The 12,347-nt window shown below is 36.8% G+C and overlaps 1 pseudogene; it reads right to left on the reverse strand.

Moving 5' to 3' along the window:
- Nucleotides 1-4,795: 4,795 nt before the first annotated feature.
- Nucleotides 4,796-5,740, reverse strand: LOC129535219 (glyceraldehyde-3-phosphate dehydrogenase pseudogene; annotated as a pseudogene).
- Between the last annotated feature and the right edge of the window lie 6,607 nt (nt 5,741-12,347).

A 12,347-nucleotide genomic window follows, 5' to 3' on the forward strand; every position in this document is an offset into this window, starting at 1 on the left:
TGGATAATATGGAATAAACTGAAAAAAATATGTCAGGAATTTGACATAGAAATGAGTATTACAAACATTGGCACGCTTATTTTTACATTCACTCAGTGAATCCATTAACATCAAGCACCCTGGAAATTTCAGTTTTGTAAATTTACCTCCATATGGTCATGTCCTTCATTAAAGTAATACTTAAGTTGATTAAAACCCATCTGTCTCATTTCTTATATTTTAAATGTACAACATATTTTAAGTGGACCAAATGATGTCCTTAGCAAAATACCAAATAAAAAGGGCCATTATTAATCAGCCTCCTCTAGGTGCTCTGTCTCTACCTCTTGTTTGCTACAGCTCTAATTCTAGCTGTCTGAAGACCTTTTCATTCTTTCTCTCACTAGAGATTTTTACTGACTTTGTGTTATGCCCTCTAGTCCATGATCCAAAATTACTTTTGACCCAATGATTACATCCTCTCTTGCTTCTCAGAAAGAAATGACATTGTATAAACCTACCACTCTTCTTTACCAGGAGAAAACTGAGGGGGGGGGGATCCCTCAGGTCGTGTTAGACAAATAGAGGGTTTAAATACACATTTTTAAATATAAATGTATTTATTTTAATTGGAAGCTAATTACTTTAAAATATGGGTTTTGCATACATTGATATGAATCTGCCACGGGTGTACACGTGTTACCCATCCTGAACCCCCCTCCCACCTCCCTCCCCATACCATTCCTCTGGGTCATCCCAGTGCACCAGCCCCGAGCATCCTGTATCATGCATCGAACCTGGACTAGCGATTCGTTTCACATATGATGATATAGATGTTTCAGTGCCATTCTCCCAAATCATCCCACCCTCGCCCTCTCCCACAGAGTCCAAAAGACTGTTCTATATATCTGTGTCTCTTTTGCTATCTCACATACAGGGTTATCATTACCATCTTTCTAAATTCCATATATATGCATTAGTATATTGTATTGGTATTTATCTTTTTGGCTTACTTCACTCTGTATAGTAGGCTCCAGTTTCATCCACCTCATTAGAACTTATTCAAATGTATTCTTTTTAATGGCTGAGTAATACTCCATTGTGTATATGTACCACAGCTTTCTTATCCATTCGTCTGCTGATGGACATCTAGGTTGCTTCCACGTCCTGGCTATTATAAACAGTGTTGCGATGAACATTGGAGTACACGTGTGTGTTTCATTTCAATTCAGGTTTCCTCAGTGTGTATGCCCAGGAGTGTGATTGCTGGGTCGTATGGCAGTTCTATTTCCAGTTTTTTAAGGAATCTCCACACTGTTCTCCATAGTGGCTGTACTAGTTTGCATTCCCACCAACAGTGTAAAGGGTTTCCTTTTCTCCACACCCTCTCCAGCACTTATTGCTTGTAGACTGTTGGATAGCAGCCATTCTGACTGGCATGAAATGATACCTCATTGTGGTTTTGATTTGCATTTCTCTTATTATGAGTGATGTTGAGCATCTTTTCATGTGTTTGTGAGCCATCTGTTTGTCTTCTTTGGAAAAATGTCTGTTTAGTTCTTTGGCACATTTATTGATTGGGTCATTTATTGAACTGCAGGTGTTGCTTGTATATTTTTGAGATTATTTCTTTGTCATTCAAAGAATTAATGTTGCTTCATTTCCTATTATTTTCTCCCATTCTGAAAGCTGTCTTTTCAACTTGCTTATAGTTTCCTTTGCTGTGTGGAAGCTTTTAATTTTAATTGGGTTCCATTTGCTCATTTTTGCTTTTATTTCCAATATTCTGGGAGATGGGTCATGGAGGATCCTGCTGTGATTTATGTCGGAGAGTGTTTTGCCTATGTTCTCTAAGAATTATATAGTATCTGGTCTTATGGTTAGATCTTTAATCCATTTTGAGTTTATTTTTGTGGATGATGTTAGAAAGTGTTCTAGTTTTATTCTTTTACAAGTGGTTGACCAGTTTTCCCAGCACCACTTTTTAAAGAGATTGTCTTTTCTACATTGAATATTCTTGCCTCCTTTGTCAAAGATAAATTGTCCATAGGTGCATGGATTTATCTCTGGGCTTTCTATTTTGTTCCATTGATCTATATTTCTGTCTTTGTGCCAGTAGCATATTGTCTTGATGACTGTGACTTCGTGGTAGAGCCTGAAGTCAGGTAGGTTGATTCCTACAGTTCTATTCTTCTTTCTCAAGATTGTTTTGGCTATTTGAGGTTTTTTTGTATTTCCATACAAATTGTGAAATTCATTGTTCTAGCTCTGTGAAAAATACCATTGGTAGCTTGATACGGATTGCATTGAATCTATAGATTACTTTGGATAGTATAATCATTTTCATTATATTGATTTTTCCAATCCATGAACACGGTGTATTTCTCCATCAATTTGTGTCCTCATTGACATCTTTCACCAGTGTTTATTAGTTTTCTATATATAGGTCTTTTGTTTCTTTAGGGAGATATATTCCTAAGTATTTTATAAAAACCCTCCAGAAAGCAGGAATAGAAGGAACATAACTCAACATAATAAAAGCTGTATATGACAAAACCACAGCAAACTGTCCTCAATGGTGAAAAATTAAAAGCATTTCCCCTAAAGTCAGGAACAAGACAAGGGTGCCCACTCTCACCACTACTATTCAGCATAGTTTTGGAAGTTTTGGCCACAGCAATCAGAGCAGAAAAAGAAATAAAATGAATCCAATTAGGAAAAGAAGATGTAAAACTCTCACTGTTTGCAGATGACATGATCCTCTACATAGAAATCCCTAAAGACTCCACCAGAAAATTACTAGAGCTAATCAATGAATTCAGTAAAGTTTCAGGAGATAAAATCAACACACAGAAATCCCTTGCATTCCTATACACTAATAATGAGATAATAGAAAGAGAAATTAAGGAAACAATTCCATTCACCGTTGCAATGAAAAGAATAAAATACTTAGGAATATATCTACCTAAAGAAACAAATATTTTTCATCCACATCAGTCATCCATCCAGACTGTGAAGAGGACAATAGTGGTATTTATTGGGAGCAATAGAAATATAGAAAACATAATAGCTAATTTACGATGGAATAAATGCCAATAATCACCGGGAAATAAGATGAAAATGTGTTTGTATTCTGCATTATTAATGAAATTCTGATATTAATATTCCAGTGTATAGAAAACACTGCTTAGGTTAATCCTCTAGGATTTCAGATAGTATTGGGCAGGACCAAGATATTAATTAAATTCTTAGGAGTTAACTGTCTGTGTCTTAATTTGAACTGTGGCATACTGCATTCACTTTTCTGCTTAAAGAAAACCACATCCTTCCATCTGTGATTAGTGTCCCTCAGATTCATGTATTCAGTTCTGAAATTTTATGAGAGATATGAAACTAGCCTAACTACACATTTTTCATATTCTTAGAGGTGTCATGACTTAATTCTTCACACCCACAGCCTTGATGATAAGTGGTGTCTACCTTAAGTGTGCTTCAATTCAGAAATGATATTAAAGTCAGATTTTTTTTTTTACTACTTGTGAACTTTTAAAAGAAATAGGTCTTTCTCCTCTACATGTAGAAGTGTGTTTTATCAACATTTTGGCAATATAAACATGTGTATTAAAAAATATTTATCTTCCTAGATTTGGTTCACTATTGCAAGCATTTATTGAATGTGTACAAAAGCCAGGCGAGACACTTTGCTATGAATGCATATTTTCTCTCTATGCACTGTGTTGTTAGTCTCTCTACTATGAACATCCTTATTGGCAATCACAGTTTTCTCAGCTATCCAATCACATTTAGAGAAGCAACTGCAACTTATTTCTACATCTCTGGATGATTTTAATGTGACAATCACAATTTTCTCAGTTATCCAATCACTTTTAGTGAAACAACTGCAACTTATTTCTAAATCTCTGGATAATTTTAATGTGGAAACTTTATTCAACGAATTGTCTCTTTATACACCTTCTAATAGGTAGTATTCAAATTTAGTGGTATTCATTTTTTATAGAAAAATATGCTTAGAGAAGATCTTAAAATTGTTAACCCCTTGTCCATTAGATGTCACAGTTTAGAATTCTATCAGCATACTTGTCAAGTGATCTCTCTCTCCTTTTGAGGAGTATATGTGGAAGCAGAAACCCAAAGAATACAAACAGAACATGAATGTTTCAGTAAATTCTAGGGGTGGAAAAATTCTGTTCGTTATTGACTCAAATTCTATATACAATTGCTATTCTAGATAAATAATAGTGACTTCTTTTGTAGATTTAGGCTTTGAGATTTTTCCTAATCAAGCAGGGTAGGATATATAAATAGAAATACACACGCACACACACACACACACACACACACACATCATAACAGCACAAGGCTTCAGAATCAGATTTTGATCCTATTATTGGACCTGCAGTTTTCTAACTTCAGGTAACTTTGTTCAGTATCAGTTTTCTAATCTATAAAATGGAGATAAAATGCATCATTCAATGGGTTAACATGAAAAGTAAACAAGACAAAAATATGTGTGTAGCAGAATGAAAATATACAGTTCAAAAGTTGGTAAAAAAATTTCTCTCATGAAACAAATTGTCTTTATTTAGAAAAAGTAAAGTACTTATTTAGGCTGGGTATTTTCTATTGATGCTACATAACAAGGTAAGGTTCACTAAGTCCCTCCTCTTCTTCAGGGTTTTTGTGATGGAAAGATGTGGATACTCTCAGTATGTTGGGGTGATCCAGTTGAAGTGAGTACCCCAACAGCTGAGGGCATCTCTCATGCTCTTGCTGGGGCTGGAGATCCAGGGTGTTCTCATTCCCCAGAGGCTATGTGGACCATGAGGCCCACTACTCTGTCTGTAGCCAAATTCATTGTCATAGCAGGAAATGCGCTTGATAAGGTGGCTGTTAAGGGCAATGCCAGCCTCAGCATCCAGGGACGAAGAGTGGGTGTCACTGCTAAAATTGCAATAGAAAACTTGGTTTTCAGATTAGCTTAGAATGGTCTTTAGCTAGCCTTCCAGTTCCTGCTTTACCTCTTCTTGATACGATCATATTTTTCAGTTTTCTCCAGGCAGTGGGTCATATCTACATCAGACACGCTGGGGATGGAGACATGGAAGGCCATGCCAGAGAACTTCCTGTTCAGCTCAGGATTAATCTTGCCGCAAAGCCTTGGAAGTGCCAAGTGGAAGCAGTGATGATGTTCTGGGCAGTTCCTCATCCATCCCAGGATGGTTTCTCCTGGGGGCCCATCATGATCTTCTGGCTTGCAGTGATGGTATGAATTGTGGTCATGAGCCACTCTATAGTGATACTGACAAGATGTGCCAAGAAAGTGGTAGTACATGTGACATTTCTGAACATCTTGAGGGAGTTGTACTTCTTATGGTTCATGGCCATCACAAATATGGGATATCAACAGAAGGGACAGTGATGATTAGCTTTTTGGCTAACCCTTCATGTGAGCCCCAACCTTCTCGAAGGTAGTGAGGACACCAGTGGACTCTATAACATACTCAGTACCAGAGGCACTCCATTTGATATTGACAGGATCTTGCTCCTAAAAAATGAAAGTGGGCTTTCCACTGATGGCAAGCTTCCTCTTCTCAGGCTGGACTGTGCCATTGAACTTGCCATGGGTGGAATCACACCAGAACATATAAACCATGTAGTTGAGGTCAGTGAAGCAGTCATTGATGGTAATATTCACTATACTATAGTTAAAACCGACTCTGGTGAGCAAGTGCCCAATACAGCCAAATATATCTTGGGGACGTGGTTGGCATTACACAAGGAAATATGGCTGGCTGTTGAGTGGGAAGGGGCAGAAAGACTAAACTCTTTAGGTATGAAGATTAGGTCCTGAAACCAGGTTTAAGAAAAAGTACTCTTGCCTGGAAAATCCCATGGACGGAGGAGCCTGGTAGGCTGCAGTCCATGGGATCGCTAAGAGTCGGACACGACTGAGCAACTTCATTTTCACTTTCATGCATTGGAGAAGGAAATGGCAACCCACCCCAGTGTTCTTGCCTGGAGAATCCCACGGACGGCGGAGCCTGGTGGGCTGCTGTCTATGGGGTATCACAGAGTCTGAAACGACTGACGCGGCTTAGCAGCAACATCAGCAACAATAGAAAATAATTAAAACTCTGCTTGAGAAGTGAATAGATTTTGTTGGTGAGAAGGAGAAAGGAAAGAGATAATCAATTGAAATTATGGAATTCTAAGCTATGGAGGCTTCCCAGGTGGCGCTAGTGGTAAAGAACCTGCCTGCCAATACAGAAGACATGAGAGATGTGGGTTCAATCCCTGGGTTGGAAGATCCCCTGGAGAAGGCCATGGCAACCCACCCGAGTATTCTGGCCTGGAGAATCCCATGGACAGCGGAGCCTAGTAGGCTACAGTTCATAGGGTTGCAAAGAGTTGAACACGACTGAAGCGACTTAGCATGCAAGGTAGGGAGAAGTGAAAGTGAAAGTGTATGGAGGAGTAGGTAGTTCCAAAACGTTCAGAGTTAGGGTAGCCAAAGGCTCTTAAGAACATAAATAACTAATTTAAGTTCTTGCTGTTCTTTCCATGTAAGATTCTTCTACCTGCTCATGGTGGTGGTGGTGGTTTAGTAGCTAAGTCGTGTCCGACTCTTGCGACCCCATGGACTGTAGCCTGGCAGGTTCCTCTGCCCAAGGGATTCTCTAGGCAAGAACACTGGAGTGGGTTGCCATTTCCTTCTCCATCTACCTGCTCATACCTTTAGTAAAGTATACTACACACAAAAATGCTTGTTGTAAATAATTAAAAATTATTTAGTACAGAGAAGAAGAAAATATTGGTATGATATTACAAAATAAGATTCAGGTGTCAGTAAAAGCAGGGCTTTAAAGTCAGAAGTAAAATAAAAAATAGTAAACCCCTAGAAGGACAAGAATCTTGGAGAGAATGTTCAGCTTCAAAGAAGAAATAATAAATGCTTAAATTAATTTATCTAAATGTAGGTAAATATTGGATTGTACTCTAGGAATGATTGAACTAAAGTGAGAAAAAGAATGAATAGAGTTTCAAATATCACCTTTTGTTTTCCCATAATTGAAATTAGTTGGTCCCTCCTTCACCCTTCCAAAGGTAAATTCATATGCATGGCTACCACCTCTAGAACACTGAGTTTCCTGAAGGTAGAGAACATTCAATATTAATTGCTAGATTCCTGTTGTTCATCAAGACCTAGCCTGAAATAGTTAAATTAACCACAGTGACCAAAAGCTGAATATGGTGCTCCCACAACATGAGAAGATAGAGAAAACCTGGAAATGTAGTATAGACTTTGCAGACATTGTGGGCTTGGTTCCAGAATGAATATTTCAATATGGCAAGTCATGAAGGATTGTTTCCCAGCACACATAAAATTTATGTTTATACTGTACTGTAGTATATTAAGTGTGCGATAGCATTATGTCTAAAAAATGTACATGCTTTAATTAAAAAATACTTTATTGCTAAAAAATGCGAATCATCTTCTGAGCCTTGTTTAATAGGGGAAGATAGTCTCTTCAACAAATGGTATTGGAAAAACTTTTCATCAAGAGTGAAAGGGCAGTCTAAGGAATAGGATAAACTATTTGCAAACCACATAACAGATAAGGGGTTAATACCCAGGATATTCAAAGAATTTCTAAAATAATAACTTTTTTTTCAAAATGCTGTTAATATGAAGGGAAATTGGCAGCAAAACGAAACTATAATATTTGTTTTCTTCTACTCTGCATACATGCATGCTAAGTCGCTTCAGTCACGACCAACTCTGTGCAAACTCATGGACTATAGCCTACTATGCTCCTCTGTCCATGGGGATTCTCCAGGCAAGAATACTAGAGTGGGTTGCCGTGTCCCTCTCCATTCTTCTACCCTATGAGACGGTAATTATTTGTAAAGGGAAATAATGCTTTTGAGAAGATGCATTTGAAGTGGTGAATACATAGTGTATACTTGATTTACATTCCTTTCTCTACTGGGAAGGACATAGTGTGGACTACGGCCTTTACTGTTTCTGCAAAAACAACAAATCTTGCCTGTGTAAGTCAGAGATGAAAATCAGCAGTGAAACGAGTACAAGATTATGATCAGCCAGATTTTTCTTTACCCTGCCTTAGGGAATCCTTCTATTCTTTTCTTTATTTTAAATTTATTTATTATTTTTTTAAATTTATTTTAATCAGAGGCTAATTCCTTTACAATATTGTATTGGTTTTGCCATACATTGACATGAATCCTCCCCGGGTGTGCATGTGTTCCCCATGTTGTACTCCCCTCCCACCTCCCTCCGTATACCATACCATCCCTCTGGTTCATCCCAGTGCACCAGCCACGAGCATCCTGTATCATGCATCAAACCTGGGCTGGCGATTCATTTCACATCTGATAATATACATGTTTCAATGCCATTCTTTCAAATCATCCCACCCTTGCTCTCTCCCACAGAGTCCAAAAGACTGTTCTATACATCTGTGTCTCTTTTGCTGTCTCATATACAGGGTTAACATTACCAACTTTCTAAATTCCATATATATGCATTAGTATACTGTATTGGTATTTATATTTCTGGCTTACTTCACTCTGTATAGTAGGCTCCAGTTTCATCTACCTCACTAGCATTGATTCAAATGTATTCTTTTTAATTGCTGAGTAATACTCCATTGTGTATATGTACCACATCTTTCTTATCCATTCATCTGCTGATGGACATATAGGTTGCTTCCATGTCCTGGCTATTTAGTTATTGCAAAAATTAGTTTCTACTTTTTCATTGCATGTAGAATTTTAAGTGTGTGTTTTTCTGTTTGTTTTGACTAAGGCTAAATATTTACCTATCCTATGACTCAGCTACTCTATCCTTTGTTGTTGTTTCAGTTGCTACATCGTGTTGAACTATTTCTGACCCTATGGACGGTAACCCGCCAGGCTTCTCTCTCCGTGGGATTTCCCAGGCAAGAATATTGGAATGACTTGCTATTTTCTCCTCCAGGGGATCTTCCCTACCCAGGGATCAAACTCAGGTGTCCTGCATTGGCAAGCTGAGCCACCTGGGAAGTCTGTTATTCCTATGTACATATAAATCCCAGAGAAGAGAGGACATATGTCCACTAAAAACAAGTACTGACAGCTTTTTAACAGCTTTATTCATTGTAGGCCCAAACTGGAAATAATCTAAAAGTATAATGTACAAATAAGTTGTGGTATACACTGTATAATGTTAAATAGCAATGAAAATGAATAAAATACTTCATTAAACTACTTGAATATTAAAAATATAACTCTGAGTGAAAGAAGCAGCACAAAAAATAACATTGCATAATATCGTTTTTTTTTATGAAATTAAAAAGCTGGCAAAATTAATGCATTGCAACTGAATTAAAAATAGTGACTTCTTCCAGGGAGGGTGTCTGTAATGGGAAAAGAGGTATCTTGGATTAGGCCATGAAGGAACCTGATAGAGTATAGCTATTGTTCTATACCATTACCAGTATATGTGTCATAGGACTGTACACTAATATTGTTGAACTTCACTCACTTTCCAGATTTTACTCATTTCATATTTTTAAAAAAATTGTGAAATGAAGGTCTGACTAAAACACTCGGCAAATTTTGAAAGACTAGCAAATTTTAGACAATGAAAAACTTGCCAGATTTGAAGCAAATATGGTGCCTGTTTGTTAATTTCATTCATATGCTCATACCTTTGATTCTCTGACAACCTGTTTTATTGATACTATTTTTTCTATTTTTGTATGAAATAAGCACATTTCTACCAGTTTTCATTCCCTCATAGTAAACTTTGTGTAGAAGAAATAAATAGATTCTGGTCTAGAAGATTTGAGTTTGAATACTTGCTCCTCCATATACAAGCTGGTTGACTTTTACACTATTTCAAAATTATAATTAAGTTAAATTAAATTATTCTCATTGTATAGAAGAGGAGAAAAAATACCTCTAATTAGAGTGCCTTAAGATGAATAGTATAAACATATTGATATTTTTCCAGTCTTCTTTTTTTGTACATTATATTTTACTTAGCCATTACACTTTGCATTTAATGCTATAATGGATTTCAATTTATATTTTTAGCATTATCACTTTGACATGTAACTCAGCAGTCATTGAATTTAATATTTTTGTGTCATACACTTCTATAACTACCATTTCAAAATCATTACATGACCGCATTTTCTTTTTTCGCTTTTTGCAGAGACCTTATTATATTCTGATATTTTCTTGCTTATTTATATGTTTAAATTTATCTCTGACTCTCCCCATATGAATGTAATTTTCATGAGAGAGAATGTTTTGTGTGTCTAGTTCAATGTATGATACAGGTGTAAAAATATTTTTTTACCTATTTAATTTTTAATTACTTGCTAAAAATAATCCATTGACTAGAAATATATTTATCCATTCCTTTATTTGAAATGATTGTAAAAAAACACTGTAGTCAACACTTTATAACTCTATTTTACAATATTTCACAGAAGTGAATAGATATATCTATATCATAGGGCATGAATTTTGAAATAAGCAAGTCAGTTAACTTTTAAAAATTTCAGTGTCATTTGCGAAAAAATATAAAAATTTATAGCAATATCATCATCTGAGCTTGTTGAGATGTTTAAATAAGGTAATTGAAGGGAGGTGCCTTGTAAATTCTACAGTAATATATTCATGAAAGAACTATTATTATATCTTGAAAGTGCTTATGAGCATATGTTCATTTTTATACGTGATATTTATTATGTAATTGAACTATGATACTGCAATATGGAAGAATCACTCAGGATACCATGCTTGAAGAAATCTTAACACTGCTACTAATAAAGTTATGGGTAGAGCAGGAGTCCATGTTACAAAGTAGTATATACTTCTTTATAAGAAGCACTAGAGTTTAAAAACATGCTGTGTTTGAACAAAATCCAAACTGGTAAGATAGCTCTGTGTAACTAGTGCTGGTATGCGTACTAAAGTGAAAGTGAAGTCGCTCAGTCCTGTCCGACTCTTTGCGACTCCATGGGCTGTAGCCAACCAGGCTTCTCCGTCCATGGGATTCTCCAGGCAAGAATACTGGAGTGGATTACCATTTCCTTCTCCAGGGGATCTTCCAGACCCAGGGATCGAATCCGGGTCTCCTGCATTGGAGGCAGACACTTAAACCTCTGAGCCACCAGGGAAGTCCATGCGTACTAAGTCCAAGTCCTATGGTTTATAGGAAAGAGTAATAGGATGTTACTGTTGGGTCCATAGAAACGAGTGGGTAGGACTGGAATGACATAGGAATAGGGAAATGTGATTATTTAAATTTTTGTTCACAGTGTTAGCTGAAAAATTATTCTTCAGTCTGAAGTACTGAGAATTAGAAGGTTTGAATTAAAAATAATAGAGATATTGGAAATAAAGTTTCTATGTACAAAAAATAATAGATGTATGTGAGAAATAAAGAGGAAAGGTTGACAGGTTTGGGTAATTGTATCATAATATAAGGGATGAGCAAAATGAATGAATTTCCCATCCTCATTTGAGAGAATCATTATGTTCAAGGGAAAATGAGGAAGTAACTAGGTAACTGAAGGACAGAAATGTTCGTTAGACAATTTATATTATGAAACTTGAGCTCTGCAGATAGGATAGGTCAAGTCTACATATCTAGAGAAGATAATTGACGGTATGAGATGGAATTCACCAGGGTAAGTAGTTTAGAACAGTAATTCCATGGTTAGGAACTAAGCCTTTAGTACATGCTCACATTTGGAGAAAACTAAGGAAGGATTGTCACTTTGCTTATTTAACTTATATGCAGAGTACATCATGAGGAACGCTGGGCTGGAAGAAGCACAAGCTGGAATCAAGATTGCCAGGAGAAATATCAATAACCTCAGATATGCAGATGACACTACCCTTATGGTAGAAAGTGAAGAAGAACTAAAAAGCTCTTGATGAAAGTGAAAGAGGAGAGTGAAAAGGTTGGCTTGAAGCTCAAAATTCAGAAAACAAAGATCATGGTATCTGGTCCCATCACTTCACGGGAAATAGATGGAAAAACAGTGGAAACAGTGTCAGACTTTGTTTTTTGGGGCTCCAACATCACTGCAGATGCTGATTGCAGCCATGAAATTAAAAGACGCTTGCTCCTTGGAAGAAAAGTTATGACCAACCTAGATAGCATATTAAAAAGCAGACATTACTTTGCCAACCAAGGTCCGTCTAGTCAAGGCAATGGTTTTTCCCGTGGTCATGTATGGATGTGAGAGTTGGACTGTGAAGAAGGCTGATCGCCGAAGAATCGATGCTTTTGAACTGTGGTGTTGGAGAAGACTCTTGAGAGT

The sequence above is a fragment of the Moschus berezovskii genome, chromosome X, assembly GCF_049115385.1.
Source record: "Moschus berezovskii isolate FMDL1 chromosome X, NW_MosBer_1.0, whole genome shotgun sequence".
Taxonomy (NCBI): Eukaryota; Metazoa; Chordata; class Mammalia; order Artiodactyla; family Moschidae; genus Moschus; species Moschus berezovskii.